We start from the raw sequence: 22,191 nt of genomic DNA on the forward strand, positions 1-22,191 counted from the left end.
TAAATACCATTTGGAGGCATTTAATGTTCAAGCAAAAACGGCTGATTTTTGACAAAAGAGATAACACCCCCCCATTACGTCATTCTTCAGAAAGGTGAAAAATGGTCCGTTTTCAAATGTTTTATTTTTGAACGTCAGTTCACATTTGTAGGTGGATTATTAGTTTTAGAGCTAAAATTAGCATGTTTAAAGTGATTTTCATGCTTCCAGGGGCTCTAAACACAAGATTTGTGGAATGGTTAAAAGTGCATGAAAATGGCCAATTTGCTCACTCTGAGGTCTCAAAAAGTGTTTCTTCACCCCGGGAAGTGAATTAAATACCATTTGGAGGCATTTAATGCTCAAGCAAAAACAGCTGATTTTTGACAAAAGAGATAACACCCCCACATTACGTAATTCTTCAGAAAGGTGAAAAATGGTCCGCTTTCAAATGTTTTATTTTTGAACGTCAGTTCACATTTGTAGGTGGATTATTAGTTTTAGAGCTAAAATTAGCATGTTTAAAGTGATTTTCATGCTTCCAGGGGCTCAAAACACAAGATTTGTGGAATGGTTAAAAGTGCATGAAAATGGCCAATTTGCTCACTCTGAGGTCTCAAAAAGTGTTTCTTCACCCCGGGAAGTGAATTAAATACCATTTGGAGGCATTTAATGTTCAAGCAAAAACGGCTGATTTTTGACAAAAGAGATAACACCCCCCCATTACGTCATGCTTCAGAAAGGTGAAAAATGGTCCGTTTTCAAATGTTTTATTTTTGAATGTCAATTCACATTTGTAGGTGGATTATTAGTTTTAGAGCTAAAATTAGCATGTTTAAAGTGATTTTCATGCTTCCAGGGGCCCGGGAAGTGAATTAAATACCATTTGGAGGCATTTAATGTTCAAGCAAAAACAGCTGATTTTTGACAAAAGAGATAACACCCTCCATTACGTCATTCTTCAGAAAGGTAAAAAATGGTCCGTTTTCAAATGTTTTATTTTTGAACGTCAGTTCACATTTGTAGGTGGATTATTAGTTTTAGAGCTAAAATTAGCATGTTTAAAGTGATTTTCATGCTTCCAGGGGCTCTAAACACAAGATTTGTGGAATGGTTAAAAGTGCATGAAAATGGCCAATTTGCTCACTCTGAGGTCTCAAAAAGTGTTTCTTCACCCCGGGAAGTGAATTAAATACCATTTGGAGGCATTTAATGTTCAATCAAAAACAGCTGATTTTTGACAAAAGAGATAACACCTCCCATTACGTCATGCTTCAGAAAGGTGAAAAATTGTCCGTTTTCAAATGTTTTATTTTTGAATGTCAGTTCACATTTGTAGGTGGATTATTAGTTTTAGAGCTAAAATTAGCATGTTTAAAGTGATTTTCATGCTTCCTGTGGCCCTAAACACAAGGTTTGTGGAATGGTTAAAAGTGCATGAAAATGGCCAATTTGCTTAATCTGAGGTCTCAAAAAGTGTTTCTTCACCCCGGGAAGTGAATTAAATACCATTTGGAGGCATTTAATGTTCAAGCAAAAACAGCTGATTTTTGACAAAAGAGATAACACCTCCCATTACGTCATGCTTCAGAAAGGTGAAAAATTGTCCGTTTTCAAATGTTTTATTTTTGAATGTCAGTTCACATTTGTAGGTGGAATATTAGTTTTAGAGCTAAAATTAGCATGTTTAAAGTGATTTTCATGCTTCCAGGGGCTCTAAACACAAGGTTTGTGGAATAGTTAAAAGTGCATGAAAATGGCCAATTTGCTCACTCTGAGGTCTCAAAAAGTGTTTCTTCACCCCGGGAAGTGAATTAAATACCATTTGGAGGCATTTAATGTTCAAGCAAAAACAGCAGATTTTTGACAAAAGAGATAACACCCCCCCATTACGTAATTCTTCAGAAAGGTGAAAAATTGTCCGTTTTCAAATGTTTTATTTTAGAATGTCAGTTCACATTTGTAGGTGGATTATTAGTTTTAGAGCTAAAATTAGCATGTTTAAAGTGATTTTCATGCTTCCAGGGGCTCTAAACACAAGATTTGTGGAATGGTTAAAAGTGCATGAAAATGGCCAATTTGCTCAATCTGAGGTCTCAAAAAGTGTTTCTTCACCCCGGGAAGTGAATTAAATACAATTTGGAGGCATTTAATGTTCAAGCAAAAACGGCGGATTTTTGACAAAAGAGATAACACCCCCCCATTACGTCATGCTTCAGAAAGGTGAAAAATGGTCCGTTTTCAAATGTTTTATTTTTGAATGTCAATTCACATTTGTAGGTGGATTATTAGTTTTAGAGCTAAAATTTGCATGTTTAAAGTGATTTTCATGCTTCCAGGGGCCCGGGAAGTGAATTAAATACCATTTGGAGGCATTTAATGTTCAAGCAAAAACAGCTGATTTTTGACAAAAGAGATAACACCCTCCATTACGTCATTCTTCAGAAAGGTAAAAAATGGTCTGTTTTCAAATGTTTTATTTTTGAACGTCAGTTCACATTTGTAGGTGGATTATTAGTTTTAGAGCTAAAATTAGCATGTTTAAAGTGATTTTCATGCTTCCAGGGGCTCTAAACACAAGATTTGTGGAATGGTTAAAAGTGCATGAAAATGGCCAATTTGCTCACCCTGAGGTCTCAAAAAGTGTTTCTTCACCCCGGGAAGTGAATTAAATGCAATTTGGAGGCATTTAATGTTCAAGCAAAAACGGCGGATTTTTGACAAAAGAGATAACACCCCCCCATTACGTGATGCTTCAGAAAGGTGAAAAATTGTCCGTTTTCAAATGTTTTATTTTTGAATGTCAGTTCACATTTGTAGGTGGATCATCAGTTTTAGAGCTAAAAAAATGTGCATGTTTAAAGTGATTTTCATGCTTCCATGGGCTCTAAACACAAGATTTGTGGAATGGTTAAAAGTGCATGAAAATGGCCAATTTGCTCACTCTGAGGTCTCAAAAAGTGTTTCTTCACCCCGGGAAGTGAATTAAATACCATTTGGAGGCATTTAATGTTCAAGCAAAAACGGCTGATTTTTGACAAAAGAGATAACACCCCCCCATTACGTCATTCTTCAGAAAGGTGAAAAATGGTCCGTTTTCAAATGTTTTATTTTTGAACGTCAGTTCACATTTGTAGGTGGATTATTAGTTTTAGAGCTAAAATTAGCATGTTTAAAGTGATTTTCATGCTTCCAGGGGCTCTAAACACAAGATTTGTGGAATGGTTAAAAGTGCATGAAAATGGCCAATTTGCTCACTCTGAGGTCTCAAAAAGTGTTTCTTCACCCCGGGAAGTGAATTAAATACCATTTGGAGGCATTTAATGTTCAAGCAAAAACAGCTGATTTTTGACAAAAGAGATAACACCCCCACATTACGTAATTCTTCAGAAAGGTGAAAAATGGTCCGCTTTCAAATGTTTTATTTTTGAACGTCAGTTCACATTTGTAGGTGGATTATTAGTTTTAGAGCTAAAATTAGCATGTTTAAAGTGATTTTCATGCTTCCAGGGGCTCAAAACACAAGATTTGTGGAATGGTTAAAAGTGCATGAAAATGGCCAATTTGCTCACTCTGAGGTCTCAAAAAGTGTTTCTTCACCCCGGGAAGTGAATTAAATACCATTTGGAGGCATTTAATGTTCAATCAAAAACAGCTGATTTTTGACAAAAGAGATAACACCTCCCATTACGTCATGCTTCAGAAAGGTGAAAAATTGTCCGTTTTCAAATGTTTTATTTTTGAATGTCAGTTCACATTTGTAGGTGGATTATTAGTTTTAGAGCTAAAATTAGCATGTTTAAAGAGATTTTCATGCTTCCTGTGGCCCTAAACACAAGGTTTGTGGAATGGTTAAAAGTGCATGAAAATGGCCAATTTGCTCACTCTGATGTCTCAAAAAGTGTTTCTTCACCCCGGGAAGTGAATTAAATACCATTTGGAGGCATTTAATGTTCAAGCAAAAACAGCTGATTTTTGACAAAAGAGATAACACCCCCATTACGTGATGCTTCAGAAAGGTGAAAAATTGTCCGTTTTCAAATGTTTTATTTTTGAATGTCAGTTCACATTTGTAGGTGGATCATCAGTTTTAGAGCTAAAAAAATTTAGCATGTTTAAAGTGATTTTCATGCTTCCAGGGGCTCTAAACACAAGATTTGTGGAATGGTTAAAAGTGCATGAAAATGGCCAATTTGCTCACTCTGAGGTCTCAAAAAGTGTTTCTTCACCCCGGGAAGTGAATTAAATACCATTTGGAGGCATTTAATGTTCAAGCAAAAACAGCTGATTTTTGACAAAAGAGATAACACCCCCCATTACGTAATTCTTCAGAAAGGTGAAAAATTGTCTGTTTTCAAATGTTTTATTTTTGAATGTCAGTTCACATTTGTAGGTGGATTATTAGTTTTAGAGCTAAAATTAGCATATTTAAAGTGATTTTCATGCTTCCAGGGGCTCTAAACAAAAGATTTGTGGAATGGTTAAAAGTGCATGAAAATGGCCAATTTGCTCACTCTGAGGTCTCAAAAAGTGTTTCTTCACCCCGGGAAGTGAATTAAATACCATTTGGAGGCATTTAATGTTCAAGCAAAAACAGCTGATTTTTGACAAAAGAGATAACACCCCCCATTACGTAATTCTTCAGAAAGGTGAAAAATTGTCTGTTTTCAAATGTTTTATTTTTGAATGTCACTTCACATTTGTAGGTGGATTATTAGTTTTAGAGCTAAAATTAGCATGTTTAAAGTGATTTTCATGCTTCCAGGGGCTCTAAACACAAGATTTGTGGAATGGTTAAAAGTGCATGAAAATGGCCAATTTGCTCACTCTGGGGTCTCAAAAAGTGTTTCTTCACCCCGGGAAGTGAATTAAATACAATTTGGAGGCATTTAATGTTCAAGCAAAAACGGCGGATTTTTGACAAAAGAGATAACACCCCCCCATTACGTGATGCTTCAGAAAGGTGAAAAATTGTCCGTTTTCAAATGTTTTATTTTTGAATGTCAGTTCACATTTGTAGGTGGATCATCAGTTTTAGAGCTAAAAAAATGTGCATGTTTAAAGTGATTTTCATACTTCCATGGGCTCTAAACACAAGATTTGTGGAATGGTTAAAAGTGCATGAAAATGGCCAATTTGCTCACTCTGAGGTCTCAAAAAGTGTTTCTTCACCCCGGGAAGTGAATTAAATACCATTTGGAGGCATTTAATGTTCAATCAAAAACAGCTGATTTTTGACAAAAGAGATAACACCTCCCATTACGTCATGCTTCAGAAAGGTGAAAAATTGTCCGTTTTCAAATGTTTTATTTTTGAATGTCAGTTCACATTTGTAGGTGGATTATTAGTTTTAGAGCTAAAATTAGCATGTTTAAAGAGATTTTCATGCTTCCTGTGGCCCTAAACACAAGGTTTGTGGAATGGTTAAAAGTGCATGAAAATGGCCAATTTGCTCACTCTGATGTCTCAAAAAGTGTTTCTTCACCCCGGGAAGTGAATTAAATACCATTTGGAGGCATTTAATGTTCAAGCAAAAACAGCTGATTTTTGACAAAAGAGATAACACCCCCATTACGTGATGCTTCAGAAAGGTGAAAAATTGTCCGTTTTCAAATGTTTTATTTTTGAATGTCAGTTCACATTTGTAGGTGGATCATCAGTTTTAGAGCTAAAAAAATTTAGCATGTTTAAAGTGATTTTCATGCTTCCAGGGGCTCTAAACACAAGATTTGTGGAATGGTTAAAAGTGCATGAAAATGGCCAATTTGCTCACTCTGAGGTCTCAAAAAGTGTTTCTTCACCCCGGGAAGTGAATTAAATACCATTTGGAGGCATTTAATGTTCAAGCAAAAACAGCTGATTTTTGACAAAAGAGATAACACCCCCCATTACGTAATTCTTCAGAAAGGTGAAAAATTGTCTGTTTTCAAATGTTTTATTTTTGAATGTCAGTTCACATTTGTAGGTGGATTATTAGTTTTAGAGCTAAAATTAGCATATTTAAAGTGATTTTCATGCTTCCAGGGGCTCTAAACAAAAGATTTGTGGAATGGTTAAAAGTGCATGAAAATGGCCAATTTGCTCACTCTGAGGTCTCAAAAAGTGTTTCTTCACCCCGGGAAGTGAATTAAATACCATTTGGAGGCATTTAATGTTCAAGCAAAAACGGCTGATTTTTGACAAAAGAGATAACACCCCCCCATTACGTCATTCTTCAGAAAGGTGAAAAATGGTCCGTTTTCAAATGTTTTATTTTTGAACGTCAGTTCACATTTGTAGGTGGATTATTAGTTTTAGAGCTAAAATTAGCATGTTTAAAGTGATTTTCATGCTTCCAGGGGCTCTAAACACAAGATTTGTGGAATGGTTAAAAGTGCATGAAAATGGCCAATTTGCTCACTCTGAGGTCTCAAAAAGTGTTTCTTCACCCCGGGAAGTGAATTAAATACCATTTGGAGGCATTTAATGTTCAAGCAAAAACAGCTGATTTTTGACAAAAGAGATAACACCCCCACATTACGTAATTCTTCAGAAAGGTGAAAAATGGTCCGCTTTCAAATGTTTTATTTTTGAACGTCAGTTCACATTTGTAGGTGGATTATTAGTTTTAGAGCTAAAATGAGCATGTTTAAAGTGATTTTCATGCTTCCAGGGGCTCAAAACACAAGATTTGTGGAATGGTTAAAAGTGCATGAAAATGGCCAATTTGCTCACTCTGAGGTCTCAAAAAGTGTTTCTTCACCCCGGGAAGTGAATTAAATACCATTTGGAGGCATTTAATGTTCAAGCAAAAACGGCTGATTTTTGACAAAAGAGATAACACCCCCCCATTACGTCATGCTTCAGAAAGGTGAAAAATGGTCCGTTTTCAAATGTTTTATTTTTGAATGTCAATTCACATTTGTAGGTGGATTATTAGTTTTAGAGCTAAAATTAGCATGTTTAAAGTGATTTTCATGCTTCCAGGGGCCCGGGAAGTGAATTAAATACCATTTGGAGGCATTTAATGTTCAAGCAAAAACAGCTGATTTTTGACAAAAGAGATAACACCCTCCATTACGTCATTCTTCAGAAAGGTAAAAAATGGTCCGTTTTCAAATGTTTTATTTTTGAACGTCAGTTCACATTTGTAGGTGGATTATTAGTTTTAGAGCTAAAATTAGCATGTTTAAAGTGATTTTCATGCTTCCAGGGGCTCTAAACACAAGATTTGTGGAATGGTTAAAAGTGCATGAAAATGGCCAATTTGCTCACTCTGAGGTCTCAAAAAGTGTTTCTTCACCCCGGGAAGTGAATTAAATACCATTTGGAGGCATTTAATGTTCAATCAAAAACAGCTGATTTTTGACAAAAGAGATAACACCTCCCATTACGTCATGCTTCAGAAAGGTGAAAAATTGTCCGTTTTCAAATGTTTTATTTTTGAATGTCAGTTCACATTTGTAGGTGGATTATTAGTTTTAGAGCTAAAATTAGCATGTTTAAAGTGATTTTCATGCTTCCTGTGGCCCTAAACACAAGGTTTGTGGAATGGTTAAAAGTGCATGAAAATGGCCAATTTGCTTAATCTGAGGTCTCAAAAAGTGTTTCTTCACCCCGGGAAGTGAATTAAATACCATTTGGAGGCATTTAATGTTCAAGCAAAAACAGCTGATTTTTGACAAAAGAGATAACACCTCCCATTACGTCATGCTTCAGAAAGGTGAAAAATTGTCCGTTTTCAAATGTTTTATTTTTGAATGTCAGTTCACATTTGTAGGTGGAATATTAGTTTTAGAGCTAAAATTAGCATGTTTAAAGTGATTTTCATGCTTCCAGGGGCTCTAAACACAAGGTTTGTGGAATAGTTAAAAGTGCATGAAAATGGCCAATTTGCTCACTCTGAGGTCTCAAAAAGTGTTTCTTCACCCCGGGAAGTGAATTAAATACCATTTGGAGGCATTTAATGTTCAAGCAAAAACAGCAGATTTTTGACAAAAGAGATAACACCCCCCCATTACGTAATTCTTCAGAAAGGTGAAAAATTGTCCGTTTTCAAATGTTTTATTTTAGAATGTCAGTTCACATTTGTAGGTGGATTATTAGTTTTAGAGCTAAAATTAGCATGTTTAAAGTGATTTTCATGCTTCCAGGGGCTCTAAACACAAGATTTGTGGAATGGTTAAAAGTGCATGAAAATGGCCAATTTGCTCAATCTGAGGTCTCAAAAAGTGTTTCTTCACCCCGGGAAGTGAATTAAATACAATTTGGAGGCATTTAATGTTCAAGCAAAAACGGCGGATTTTTGACAAAAGAGATAACACCCCCCCATTACGTCATGCTTCAGAAAGGTGAAAAATGGTCCGTTTTCAAATGTTTTATTTTTAAATGTCAATTCACATTTGTAGGTGGATTATTAGTTTTAGAGCTAAAATTTGCATGTTTAAAGTGATTTTCATGCTTCCAGGGGCCCGGGAAGTGAATTAAATACCATTTGGAGGCATTTAATGTTCAAGCAAAAACAGCTGATTTTTGACAAAAGAGATAACACCCTCCATTACGTCATTCTTCAGAAAGGTAAAAAATGGTCTGTTTTCAAATGTTTTATTTTTGAACGTCAGTTCACATTTGTAGGTGGATTATTAGTTTTAGAGCTAAAATTAGCATGTTTAAAGTGATTTTCATGCTTCCAGGGGCTCTAAACACAAGATTTGTGGAATGGTTAAAAGTGCATGAAAATGGCCAATTTGCTCACCCTGAGGTCTCAAAAAGTGTTTCTTCACCCCGGGAAGTGAATTAAATGCAATTTGGAGGCATTTAATGTTCAAGCAAAAACGGCGGATTTTTGACAAAAGAGATAACACCCCCCCATTACGTGATGCTTCAGAAAGGTGAAAAATTGTCCGTTTTCAAATGTTTTATTTTTGAATGTCAGTTCACATTTGTAGGTGGATCATCAGTTTTAGAGCTAAAAAAATGTGCATGTTTAAAGTGATTTTCATGCTTCCATGGGCTCTAAACACAAGATTTGTGGAATGGTTAAAAGTGCATGAAAATGGCCAATTTGCTCACTCTGAGGTCTCAAAAAGTGTTTCTTCACCCCGGGAAGTGAATTAAATACCATTTGGAGGCATTTAATGTTCAATCAAAAACAGCTGATTTTTGACAAAAGAGATAACACCTCCCATTACGTCATGCTTCAGAAAGGTGAAAAATTGTCAGTTTTCAAATGTTTTATTTTTGAATGTCAGTTCACATTTGTAGGTGGATTATTAGTTTTAGAGCTAAAATTAGCATGTTTAAAGTGATTTTCATGCTTCTTGTGGCCCTAAACACAAGGTTTGTGGAATGGTTAAAAGTGCATGAAAATGGCCAATTTGCTCACTCTGAGGTCTCAAAAAGTGTTTCTTCACCCCGGGAAGTGAATTAAATACCATTTGGAGGCATTTAATGTTCAAGCAAAAACAGCTGATTTTTGACAAAAGAGATAACACCTCCCATTACGTCATGCTTCAGAAAGGTGAAAAATTGTCCGTTTTCAAATGTTTTATTTTTGAATGTCAGTTCACATTTGTAGGTGGAATATTAGTTTTAGAACTAAAATTAGCATGTTTAAAGTGATTTTCATGCTTCCAGGGGCTCTAAACACAAGGTTTGTGGAATAGTTAAAAGTGCATGAAAATGGCCAATTTGCTCACTCTGAGGTCTCAAAAAGTGTTTCTTCACCCCGGGAAGTGAATTAAATACCATTTGGAGGCATTTAATGTTCAAGCAAAAACAGCAGATTTTTGACAAAAGAGATAACACCCCCCCATTACGTAATTCTTCAGAAAGGTGAAAAATTGTCCGTTTTCAAATGTTTTATTTTAGAATGTCAGTTCACATTTGTAGGTGGATTATTAGTTTTAGAGCTAAAATTAGCATGTTTAAAGTGATTTTCATACTTCCAGGGGCTCTAAACACAAGATTTGTGGAATGGTTAAAAGTGCATGAAAATGGCCAATTTGCTCAATCTGAGGTCTCAAAAAGTGTTTCTTCACCCCGGGAAGTGAATTAAATACAATTTGGAGGCATTTAATGTTCAAGCAAAAACGGCGGATTTTTGACAAAAGAGATAACACCCCCCCATTACGTGATGCTTCAGAAAGGTGAAAAATTGTCCGTTTTCAAATGTTTTATTTTTGAATGTCAGTTCACATTTGTAGGTGGATCATCAGTTTTAGAGCTAAAAAAATTAGCATGTTTAAAGTGATTTTCATGCTTCCATGGGCTCTAAACACAAGATTTGTGGAATGGTTAAAAGTGAATGAAAATGGCCAATTTGCTCACTCTGAGGTCTCAAAAAGTGTTTCTTCACCCCGGGAAGTGAATTAAATACCATTTGGAGGCATTTAATGTTCAATCAAAAACAGCTGATTTTTGACAAAAGAGATAACACCTCCCATTACGTCATGCTTCAGAAAGGTGAAAAATTGTCCGTTTTCAAATGTTTTATTTTTGAATGTCAGTTCACATTTGTAGGTGGATTATTAGTTTTAGAGCTAAAATTAGCATGTTTAAAGAGATTTTCATGCTTCCTGTGGCCCTAAACACAAGGTTTGTGGAATGGTTAAAAGTGCATGAAAATGGCCAATTTGCTCACTCTGATGTCTCAAAAAGTGTTTCTTCACCCCGGGAAGTGAATTAAATACCATTTGGAGGCATTTAATGTTCAAGCAAAAACAGCTGATTTTTGACAAAAGAGATAACAGCCCCCCATTACGTAATTCTTCAGAAAGGTGAAAAATTGTCTGTTTTCAAATGTTTTATTTTTGAATGTCAGTTCACATTTGTAGGTGGATTATTAGTTTTAGAGCTAAAATTAGCATATTTAGAGTGATTTTCATGCTTCCAGGGGCTCTAAACACAAGATTTGTGGAATGGTTAAAAGTGCATGAAAATGGCCAATTTGCTCACTCTGAGGTCTCAAAAAGTTTTTCTTCACCCCGGGAAGTGAATTAAATACCATTTGGAGGCATTTAATGTTCAAGCAAAAACGGCTGATTTTTGACAAAAGAGATAACACCCCCCCATTACGTGATGCTTCAGAAAGGTGAAAAATTGTCCGTTTTCAAATGTTTTATTTTTGAATGTCAGTTCACATTTGTAGGCGGATCATCAGTTTTAGAGCTATAAAAATTAGCATGTTTAAAGTGATTTTCATGCTTCCAGGGGCTCTAAACACAAGATTTGTGGAATGGTTAAAAGTGCATGAAAATGGCCAATTTGCTCACTCTGAGGTCTCAAAAAGTGTTTCTTCACCCCGGGAAGTGAATTAAATACCAAAACAGCTGATTGTTGACAAAAGAGATAACACCTCCCATTACGTCATGCTTCAGAAAGGTGAAAAATTGTCCGTTTTCAAATGTTTTATTTTTGAATGTCAGTTCACATTTGTAGGTGGATTATTAGTTTTAGAGCTAAAATTAGCATGTTTAAAGTGATTTTCATGCTTCCTGTGGCCCTAAACACAAGGTTTGTGGAATGGTTAAAAGTGCATGAAAATGGCCAATTTGCTCACTCTGAGGTCTCAAAACGTGTTTCTTCACCCCGGGAAGTGAATTAAATACCATTTGGAGGCATTTAATGTTCAAGCAAAAACGGCAGATTTTTGACAAAAGAGATAACACCCCCTCATTACGTCATGCTTCAGAAAGGTGAAAAATGGTCCGTTTTCAAATGTTTTATTTTTGAATGTCAATTCACATTTGTAGGTGGATTATTAGTTTTAGAGCTAAAATTAGCATGTTTAAAGTGATTTTCATGCTTCCAGGGGCCCGGGAAGTGAATTAAATACCATTTGGAGGCATTTAATTTTCAAGCAAAAACAGCTGATTTTTGACAAAAGAGATAACACCCTCCATTACGTCATTCTTCAGAAAGGTAAAAAATGGTCCGTTTTCAAATGTTTTATTTTTGAACGTCAGTTCACATTTGTAGGTGGATTATTAGTTTTAGAGCTAAAATTAGCATGTTTAAAGTGATTTTCATGCTTCCAGGGGCTCTAAACACAAGATTTGTGGAATGGTTAAAAGTGCATGAAAATGGCCAATTTGCTCACTCTGAGGTCTCAAAAAGTGTTTCTTCACCCCGGGAAGTGAATTAAATACAATTTGGAGGCATTTAATGTTCAAGCAAAAACTGCGGATTTTTGACAAAAGAGATAACACCCCCCCATTACGTGATGCTTCAGAAAGGTGAAAAATTGTCCGTTTTCAAATGTTTTATTTTTGAATGTCAGTTCACATTTGTAGGTGGATCATCAGTTTTAGAGCTAAAAAAATTAGCATGTTTAAAGTGATTTTCATGCTTCCATGGGCTCTAAACACAAGATTTGTGGAATGGTTAAAAGTGCATGAAAATGGCCAATTTGCTCACTCTGAGGTCTCAAAAAGTGTTTCTTCACCCCGGGAAGTGAATTAAATACCATTTGGAGGCATTTAATGTTCAATCAAAAACAGCTGATTTTTGACAAAAGAGATAACACCTCCCATTACGTCATGCTTCAGAAAGGTGAAAAATTGTCCGTTTTCAAATGTTTTATTTTTGAATGTCAGTTCACATTTGTAGGTGGATTATTAGTTTTAGAGCTAAAATTAGCATGTTTAAAGTGATTTTCATGCTTCCTGTGGCCCTAAACACAAGGTTTGTGGAATGGTTAAAAGTGCATGAAAATGGCCAATTTGCTCACTCTGAGGTCTCAAAAAGTGTTTCTTCACCCCGGGAAGTGAATTAAATACCATTTGGAGGCATTTAATGTTCAAGCAAAAACAGCTGATTTTTGACAAAAGAGATAACACCTCCCATTACGTCATGCTTCAGAAAGGTGAAAAATTGTCCGTTTTCAAATGTTTTATTTTTGAATGTCAGTTCACATTTGTAGGTGGATTATTAGTTTTAGAGCTAAAATTAGCATGTTTAAAGTGATTTTCATGCTTCCAGGGGCTCTAAACACAAGGTTTGTGGAATAGTTAAAAGTGCATGAAAATGGCCAATTTGCTCACTCTGAGGACTCAAAAATTGTTTCTTCACCCCGGGAAGTGAATTAAATACCATTTGGAGGCATTTAATGTTCAAGCAAAAACAGCTGATTTTTGACAAAAGAGACAACACCCCCCCATTACGTAATTCTTCAGAAAGGTGAAAAATTGTCCGTTTTCAAATGTTTTATTTTTGACTGTCAGTTCACATTTGTAGGTGGATTATTAGTTTTAGAGCTAAAATTAGCATGTTTAAAGTGATTTTCATGCTTCCAGGGGCTCTAAACACAAGATTTGTGGAATGGTTAAAAGTGCCTGAAAATGGCCAATTTGCTCAATCTGAGGTCTCAAAAAGTGTTTCTTCACCCCGGGAAGTGAATTAAATACAATTTGGAGGCATTTAATGTTCAAGCAAAAACGGCGGATTCTTGACAAAAGAGATAACACACCCCCCATTACGTGATGCTTCAGAAAGGTGAAAAATTGTCCGTTTTCAAATGTTTTATTTTTGAATGTCAGTTCACATTTGTAGGTGGATCATCAGTTTTAGAGCTAAAAAAATTAGCATGTTTAAAGTGATTTTCATGCTTCCAGGGGCTCTAAACACAAGATTTGTGGAATGGTTAAAAGTGCATGAAAATGGCCAATTTGCTCACTCTGAGGTCTCAAAAAGTGTTTCTTCACCCCGGGAAATGAATTAAATACCATTTGGAGGCATTTAATGTTCAATCAAAAACAGCTGATTTTTGACAAAAGAGATAACACCTCCCATTACGTCATGCTTCAGAAAGGTGAAAAATTGTCCGTTTTCAAATGTTTTATTTTTGAATGTCAGTTCACATTTGTAGGTGGATTATTAGTTTTAGAGCTAAAATTAGCATGTTTAAAGAGATTTTCATGCTTCCTGTGGCCCTAAACACAAGGTTTGTGGAATGGTTAAAAGTGCATGAAAATGGCCAATTTGTTCACTCTGAGGTCTCAAAAAGTGTTTCTTCACCCCGGGAAGTGAATTTAATACCATTTGGAGGCATTTAATGTTCAAGCAAAAACAGCTGATTTTTGACAAAAGAGATAACAGCCCCCCATTACGTAATTCTTCAGAAAGGTAAAAAATTTCTGTTTTCAAATGTTTTATTTTTGAATGTCAGTTCACATTTGTAGGTGGATTATTAGTTTTAGAGCTAAAATTAGCATGTTTAAAGTGATTTTCATGCTTCCAGGGGCTCTAAACACAAGATTTGTGGAATGGTTAAAAGTGCATGAAAATGGCCAATTTGCTCACTCTGAGGTGTCAAAAAGTGTTTCTTCACCCCGGGAAGTGAATTGAATACAATTTGGAGGCATTTAATGTTCAAGCAAAAACGGCCGATTTTTGACAAAAGAGATAACACCCCCCATTACGTGATGCTTCAGAAAGGTGAAAAATTGTCCGTTTTCAAATGTTTTATTTTTGAATGTCAGTTCACATTTGTAGGTGGATCATCAGTTTTAGAGCTAAAAAAATTTAGCATGTTTAAAGTGATTTTCATGCTTCCAGGGGTTCTAAACACAAGATTTGTGGAATGGTTAAAAGTGCATGAAAATGGCCAACTTGCTCACTCTGAGGTCTCAAAAAGTGTTTCTTCACCCCGGGAAGTGAATTAAATACCATTTGGAGGCATTTAATGTTCAATCAAAAACAGCTGATTGTTGACAAAAGAGATAACACCTCCCATTACGTCATGCTTCAGAAAGGTGAAAAATTGTCCGTTTTCAAATGTTTTATTTTTGAATGTCAGTTCACATTTGTAGGTGGATTATTAGTTTTAGAGCTAAAATTAGCATGTTTAAAGTGATTTTCATGCTTCCTGTGGCCCTAAACACAAGGTTTGTGGAATGGTTAAAAGTGCATGAAAATGGCCAATTTGCTCACTCTGAGGTCTCAAAAAGTGTTTTTTCACCCCGGGAAGTGAATTAAATACCATTTGGAGGCATTTAATGTTCAAGCAAAAACAGCTGATTTTTGACAAAAGAGATAACACCCCCCATTACGTAATTCTTCAGAAAGGTGAAAAATTGTCTGTTTTCAAATGTTTTATTTTTGAATGTCAGTTCACATTTGTAGGTGGATTATTAGTTTTAGAGCTAAAATTAGCATATTTAAAGTGATTTTCATGCTTCCAGGGGCTCTAAACAAAAGATTTGTGGAATGGTTAAAAGTGCATGAAAATGGCCAATTTGCTCACTCTGAGGTCTCAAAAAGTGTTTCTTCACCCCGGGAAGTAAATTAAATACCATTTGGAGGCATTTAATGTTCAAGCAAAAATGGCTGATTTTTGACAAAAGAGATAACACCCCCCCATTACGTCATTCTTCAGAAAGGTGAAAAATGGTCCGTTTTCAAATGTTTTATTTTTGAACGTCAGTTCACATTTGTAGGTGGATTATTAGTTTTAGAGCTAAAATTAGCATGTTTAAAGTGATTTTCATGCTTCCAGGGGCTCTAAACACAAGATTTGTGGAATGGTTAAAAGTGCATGAAAATGGCCAATTTGCTCACTCTGAGGTCTCAAAAAGTGTTTCTTCACCCCGGGAAGTGAATTAAATACCATTTGGAGGCATTTAATGTTCAAGCAAAAACAGCTGATTTTTGACAAAAGAGATAACACCCCCCCATTACGTAATTCTTCAGAAAGGTGAAAAATGGTCCGTTTTCAAATGTTTTAATTTTTGAACGTCAGTTCACATTTGTAGGTGGATTATTAGTTTTAGAGCTAAAATTAGCATGTTTAAAGTGATTTTCATGCTTCCAGGGGCTCATAACACAAGATTTGTGGAATGGTTAAAAGTGCATGAAAATGGCCAATTTGCTCACTCTGAGGTCTCAAAAAGTGTTTCTTCACCCCGGGAAGTGAATTAAATACCATTTGGAGGCATTTAATGTTCAAGCAAAAACGGCTGATTTTTGACAAAAGAGATAACACCCCCCCATTACGTCATGCTTCAGAAAGGTGAAAAATGGTCCGTTTTCAAATGTTTTATTTTTGAATGTCAATTCACATTTGTAGGTGGATTATTAGTTTTAGAGCTAAAATTAGCATGTTTAAAGTGATTTTCATGCTTCCAGTGGCCCGGGAAGTGAATTAAATACCATTTGGAGGCATTTAATGTTCAAGCAAAAACAGCTGATTTTTGACAAAAGAGATAACACCCTCCATTACGTCATTCTTCAGAAAGGTAAAAAATGGTCCGTTTTCAAATGTTTTATTTTTGAATGTCAGTTCACATTTGTAGGTGGATCATCAGTTTTAGAGCTAAAAAAATTTAGCATGTTTAAAGTGATTTTCATGCTTCCAGGGGTTCTAAACACAAGATTTGTGGAATGGTTAAAAGTGCATGAAAATGGCCAACTTGCTCACTCTGAGGTCTCAAAAAGTGTTTCTTCACCCCGGGAAGTGAATTAAATACCATTTGGAGGCATTTAATGTTCAATCAAAAACAGCTGATTGTTGACAAAAGAGATAACACCTCCCATTACGTCATGCTTCAGAAAGGTGAAAAATTGTCCGTTTTCAAATGTTTTATTTTTGAATGTCAGTTCACATTTGTAGGTGGATTATTAGTTTTAGAGCTAAAATTAGCATGTTTAAAGTGATTTTCATGCTTCCTGTGGCCCTAAACACAAGGTTTGTGGAATGGTTAAAAGTGCATGAAAATGGCCAATTTGCTCACTCTGAGGTCTCAAAAAGTGTTTTTTCACCCCGGGAAGTGAATTAAATACCATTTGGAGGCATTTAATGTTCAAGCAAAAACAGCTGATTTTTGACAAAAGAGATAACACCCCCCATTACGTAATTCTTCAGAAAGGTGAAAAATTGTCTGTTTTCAAATGTTTTATTTTTGAATGTCAGTTCACATTTGTAGGTGGATTATTAGTTTTAGAGCTAAAATTAGCATATTTAAAGTGATTTTCATGCTTCCAGGGGCTCTAAACAAAAGATTTGTGGAATGGTTAAAAGTGCATGAAAATGGCCAATTTGCTCACTCTGAGGTCTCAAAAAGTGTTTCTTCACCCCGGGAAGTAAATTAAATACCATTTGGAGGCATTTAATGTTCAAGCAAAAATGGCTGATTTTTGACAAAAGAGATAACACCCCCCCATTACGTCATTCTTCAGAAAGGTGAAAAATGGTCCGTTTTCAAATGTTTTATTTTTGAACGTCAGTTCACATTTGTAGGTGGATTATTAGTTTTAGAGCTAAAATTAGCATGTTTAAAGTGATTTTCATGCTTCCAGGGGCTCTAAACACAAGATTTGTGGAATGGTTAAAAGTGCATGAAAATGGCCAATTTGCTCACTCTGAGGTCTCAAAAAGTGTTTCTTCACCCGGGAAGTGAATTAAATACCATTTGGAGGCATTTAATGTTCAAGCAAAAACAGCTGATTTTTGACAAAAGAGATAACACCCCCCCATTACGTAATTCTTCAGAAAGGTGAAAAATGGTCCGTTTTCAAATGTTTTAATTTTTGAACGTCAGTTCACATTTGTAGGTGGATTATTAGTTTTAGAGCTAAAATTAGCATGTTTAAAGTGATTTTCATGCTTCCAGGGGCTCATAACACAAGATTTGTGGAATGGTTAAAAGTGCATGAAAATGGCCAATTTGCTCACTCTGAGGTCTCAAAAAGTGTTTCTTCACCCCGGGAAGTGAATTAAATACCATTTGGAGGCATTTAATGTTCAAGCAAAAACGGCTGATTTTTGACAAAAGAGATAACACCCCCCCATTACGTCATGCTTCAGAAAGGTGAAAAATGGTCCGTTTTCAAATGTTTTATTTTTGAATGTCAATTCACATTTGTAGGTGGATTATTAGTTTTAGAGCTAAAATTAGCATGTTTAAAGTGATTTTCATGCTTCCAGTGGCCCGGGAAGTGAATTAAATACCATTTGGAGGCATTTAATGTTCAAGCAAAAACAGCTGATTTTTGACAAAAGAGATAACACCCTCCATTACGTCATTCTTCAGAAAGGTAAAAAATGGTCCGTTTTCAAATGTTTTATTTTTGAACGTCAGTTCACATTTGTAGGTGGATTATTAGTTTTAGAGCTAAAATTAGCATGTTTAAAGTGATTTTCATGCTTCCAGGGGCTCTAAACACAAGATTTGTGGAATGGTTAAAAGTGCATGAAAATGGCCAATTTGCTCACTCTGGGGTCTCAAAAAGTGTTTCTTCACCCCGGGAAGTGAATTAAATACAATTTGGAGGCATTTAATGTTCAAGCAAAAACGGCGGATTTTTGACAAAAGAGATAACACCCCCCCATTACGTGATGCTTCAGAAAGGTGAAAAATTGTCCGTTTTCAAATGTTTTATTTTTGAATGTCAGTTCACATTTGTAGGTGGATAATCAGTTTTAGAGCTAAAAAAATGTGCATGTTTAAAGTGATTTTCATGCTTCCATGGGCTCTAAACACAAGATTTGTAGAATGGTTAAAAGTGCATGAAAATGGCCAATTTGCTCACTCTGAGGTCTCAAAAAGTGTTTCTTCACCCCGGGAAGTGAATTAAATACCATTTGGAGGCATTTAATGTTCAAGCAAAAACAGCTGATTTTTGACAAAAGAGATAACACCTCCCATTACGTCATGCTTCAGAAAGGTGAAAAATTGTCCGTTTTCAAATGTTTTATTTTTGAATGTCAGTTCACAATTGTAGGTGGAATATTAGTTTTAGAGCTAAAATTAGCATGTTTAAAGTGATTTTCATGCTTCCTGTGGCCCTAAACACAAGGTTTGTGGAATGGTTAAAAGTGCATGAAAATGGCCAATTTGCTCACTCTGAGGTCTCAAAAAGTGTTTCTTCACCCCGGGAAGTGAATTAAATACCATTTGGAGGCATTTAATGTTCAAGCAAAAACAGCTGATTTTTGACAAAAGAGATAACTCCTCCCATTACGTCATGCTTCAGAAAGGTGAAAAATTGTCCGTTTTCAAATGTTTTATTTTTGAATGTCAGTTCACATTTGTAGGTGGAATATTAGTTTTAGAGCTAAAATTAGCATGTTTAAAGTGATTTTCATGCTTCCAGGGGCTCTAAACACAAGGTTTGTGGAATAGTTAAAAGTGCATGAAAATGGCCAATTTGCTCACTCTGAGGTCTCAAAAAGTGTTTCTTCACCCCGGGAAGTGAATTAAATACCATTTGGAGGCATTTAATGTTCAAGCAAAAACAGCAGATTTTTGACAAAAGAGATAACAGCCCCCCATTACGTAATTCTTCAGAAAGGTAAAAAATTTCTGTTTTCAAATGTTTTATTTTTGAATGTCAGTTCACATTTGTAGGTGGATTATTAGTTTTAGAGCTAAAATTAGCATGTTTAAAGTGATTTTCATGCTTCCAGGGGCTCTAAACACAAGATTTGTGGAATGGTTAAAAGTGCATGAAAATGGCCAATTTGCTCACTCTGAGGTGTCAAAAAGTGTTTCTTCACCCCGGGAAGTGAATTGAATACAATTTGGAGGCATTTAATGTTCAAGCAAAAACGGCCGATTTTTGACAAAAGAGATAACACCCCCCATTACGTGATGCTTCAGAAAGGTGAAAAATTGTCCGTTTTCAAATGTTTTATTTTTGAATGTCAGTTCACATTTGTAGGTGGATCATCAGTTTTAGAGCTAAAAAAATTTAGCATGTTTAAAGTGATTTTCATGCTTCCAGGGGTTCTAAACACAAGATTTGTGGAATGGTTAAAAGTGCATGAAAATGGCCAACTTGCTCACTCTGAGGTCTCAAAAAGTGTTTCTTCACCCCGGGAAGTGAATTAAATACCATTTGGAGGCATTTAATGTTCAATCAAAAACAGCTGATTGTTGACAAAAGAGATAACACCTCCCATTACGTCATGCTTCAGAAAGGTGAAAAATTGTCCGTTTTCAAATGTTTTATTTTTGAATGTCAGTTCACATTTGTAGGTGGATTATTAGTTTTAGAGCTAAAATTAGCATGTTTAAAGTGATTTTCATGCTTCCTGTGGCCCTAAACACAAGGTTTGTGGAATGGTTAAAAGTGCATGAAAATGGCCAATTTGCTCACTCTGAGGTCTCAAAAAGTGTTTTTTCACCCCGGGAAGTGAATTAAATACCATTTGGAGGCATTTAATGTTCAAGCAAAAACAGCTGATTTTTGACAAAAGAGATAACACCCCCCATTACGTAATTCTTCAGAAAGGTGAAAAATTGTCTGTTTTCAAATGTTTTATTTTTGAATGTCAGTTCACATTTGTAGGTGGATTATTAGTTTTAGAGCTAAAATTAGCATATTTAAAGTGATTTTCATGCTTCCAGGGGCTCTAAACAAAAGATTTGTGGACTGGTTAAAAGTGCATGAAAATGGCCAATTTGCTCACTCTGAGGTCTCAAAAAGTGTTTCTTCACCCCGGGAAGTAAATTAAATACCATTTGGAGGCATTTAATGTTCAAGCAAAAATGGCTGATTTTTGACAAAAGAGATAACACCCCCCCATTACGTCATTCTTCAGAAAGGTGAAAAATGGTCCGTTTTCAAATGTTTTATTTTTGAACGTCAGTTCACATTTGTAGGTGGATTATTAGTTTTAGAGCTAAAATTAGCATGTTTAAAGTGATTTTCATGCTTCCAGGGGCTCTAAACACAAGATTTGTGGAATGGTTAAAAGTGCATGAAAATGGCCAATTTGCTCACTCTGAGGTCTCAAAAAGTGTTTCTTCACCCCGGGAAGTGAATTAAATACCATTTGGAGGCATTTAATGTTCAAGCAAAAACAGCTGATTTTTGACAAAAGAGATAACACCCCCCCATTACGTAATTCTTCAGAAAGGTGAAAAATGGTCCGTTTTCAAATGTTTTAATTTTTGAACGTCAGTTCACATTTGTAGGTGGATTATTAGTTTTAGAGCTAAAATTAGCATGTTTAAAGTGATTTTCATGCTTCCAGGGGCTCATAACACAAGATTTGTGGAATGGTTAAAAGTGCATGAAAATGGCCAATTTGCTCACTCTGAGGTCTCAAAAAGTGTTTCTTCACCCCGGGAAGTGAATTAAATACCATTTGGAGGCATTTAATGTTCAAGCAAAAACGGCTGATTTTTGACAAAAGAGATAACACCCCCCCATTACGTCATGCTTCAGAAAGGTGAAAAATGGTCCGTTTTCAAATGTTTTATTTTTGAATGTCAATTCACATTTGTAGGTGGATTATTAGTTTTAGAGCTAAAATTAGCATGTTTAAAGTGATTTTCATGCTTCCAGTGGCCCGGGAAGTGAATTAAATACCATTTGGAGGCATTTAATGTTCAAGCAAAAACAGCTGATTTTTGACAAAAGAGATAACACCCTCCATTACGTCATTCTTCAGAAAGGTAAAAAATGGTCCGTTTTCAAATGTTTTATTTTTGAATGTCAGTTCACATTTGTAGGTGGATCATCAGTTTTAGAGCTAAAAAAATTTAGCATGTTTAAAGTGATTTTCATGCTTCCAGGGGTTCTAAACACGAGATTTGTGGAATGGTTAAAAGTGCATGAAAATGGCCAACTTGCTCACTCTGAGGTCTCAAAAAGTGTTTCTTCACCCCGGGAAGTGAATTAAATACCATTTGGAGGCATTTAATGTTCAATCAAAAACAGCTGATTGTTGACAAAAGAGATAACACCTCCCATTACGTCATGCTTCAGAAAGGTGAAAAATTGTCCGTTTTCAAATGTTTTATTTTTGAATGTCAGTTCACATTTGTAGGTGGATTATTAGTTTTAGAGCTAAAATTAGCATGTTTAAAGTGATTTTCATGCTTCCTGTGGCCCTAAACACAAGGTTTGTGGAATGGTTAAAAGTGCATGAAAATGGCCAATTTGCTCACTCTGAGGTCTCAAAAAGTGTTTTTTCACCCCGGGAAGTGAATTAAATACCATTTGGAGGCATTTAATGTTCAAGCAAAAACAGCTGATTTTTGACAAAAGAGATAACACCCCCCATTACGTAATTCTTCAGAAAGGTGAAAAATTGTCTGTTTTCAAATGTTTTATTTTTGAATGTCAGTTCACATTTGTAGGTGGATTATTAGTTTTAGAGCTAAAATTAGCATATTTAAAGTGATTTTCATGCTTCCAGGGGCTCTAAACAAAAGATTTGTGGAATGGTTAAAAGTGCATGAAAATGGCCAATTTGCTCACTCTGAGGTCTCAAAAAGTGTTTCT

The sequence above is a fragment of the Lissotriton helveticus genome (genome assembly GCF_964261635.1).
Source record: "Lissotriton helveticus chromosome 3_1 unlocalized genomic scaffold, aLisHel1.1 SUPER_3_unloc_1, whole genome shotgun sequence".
In the NCBI taxonomy this organism is placed as follows: domain Eukaryota; kingdom Metazoa; phylum Chordata; class Amphibia; order Caudata; family Salamandridae; genus Lissotriton; species Lissotriton helveticus.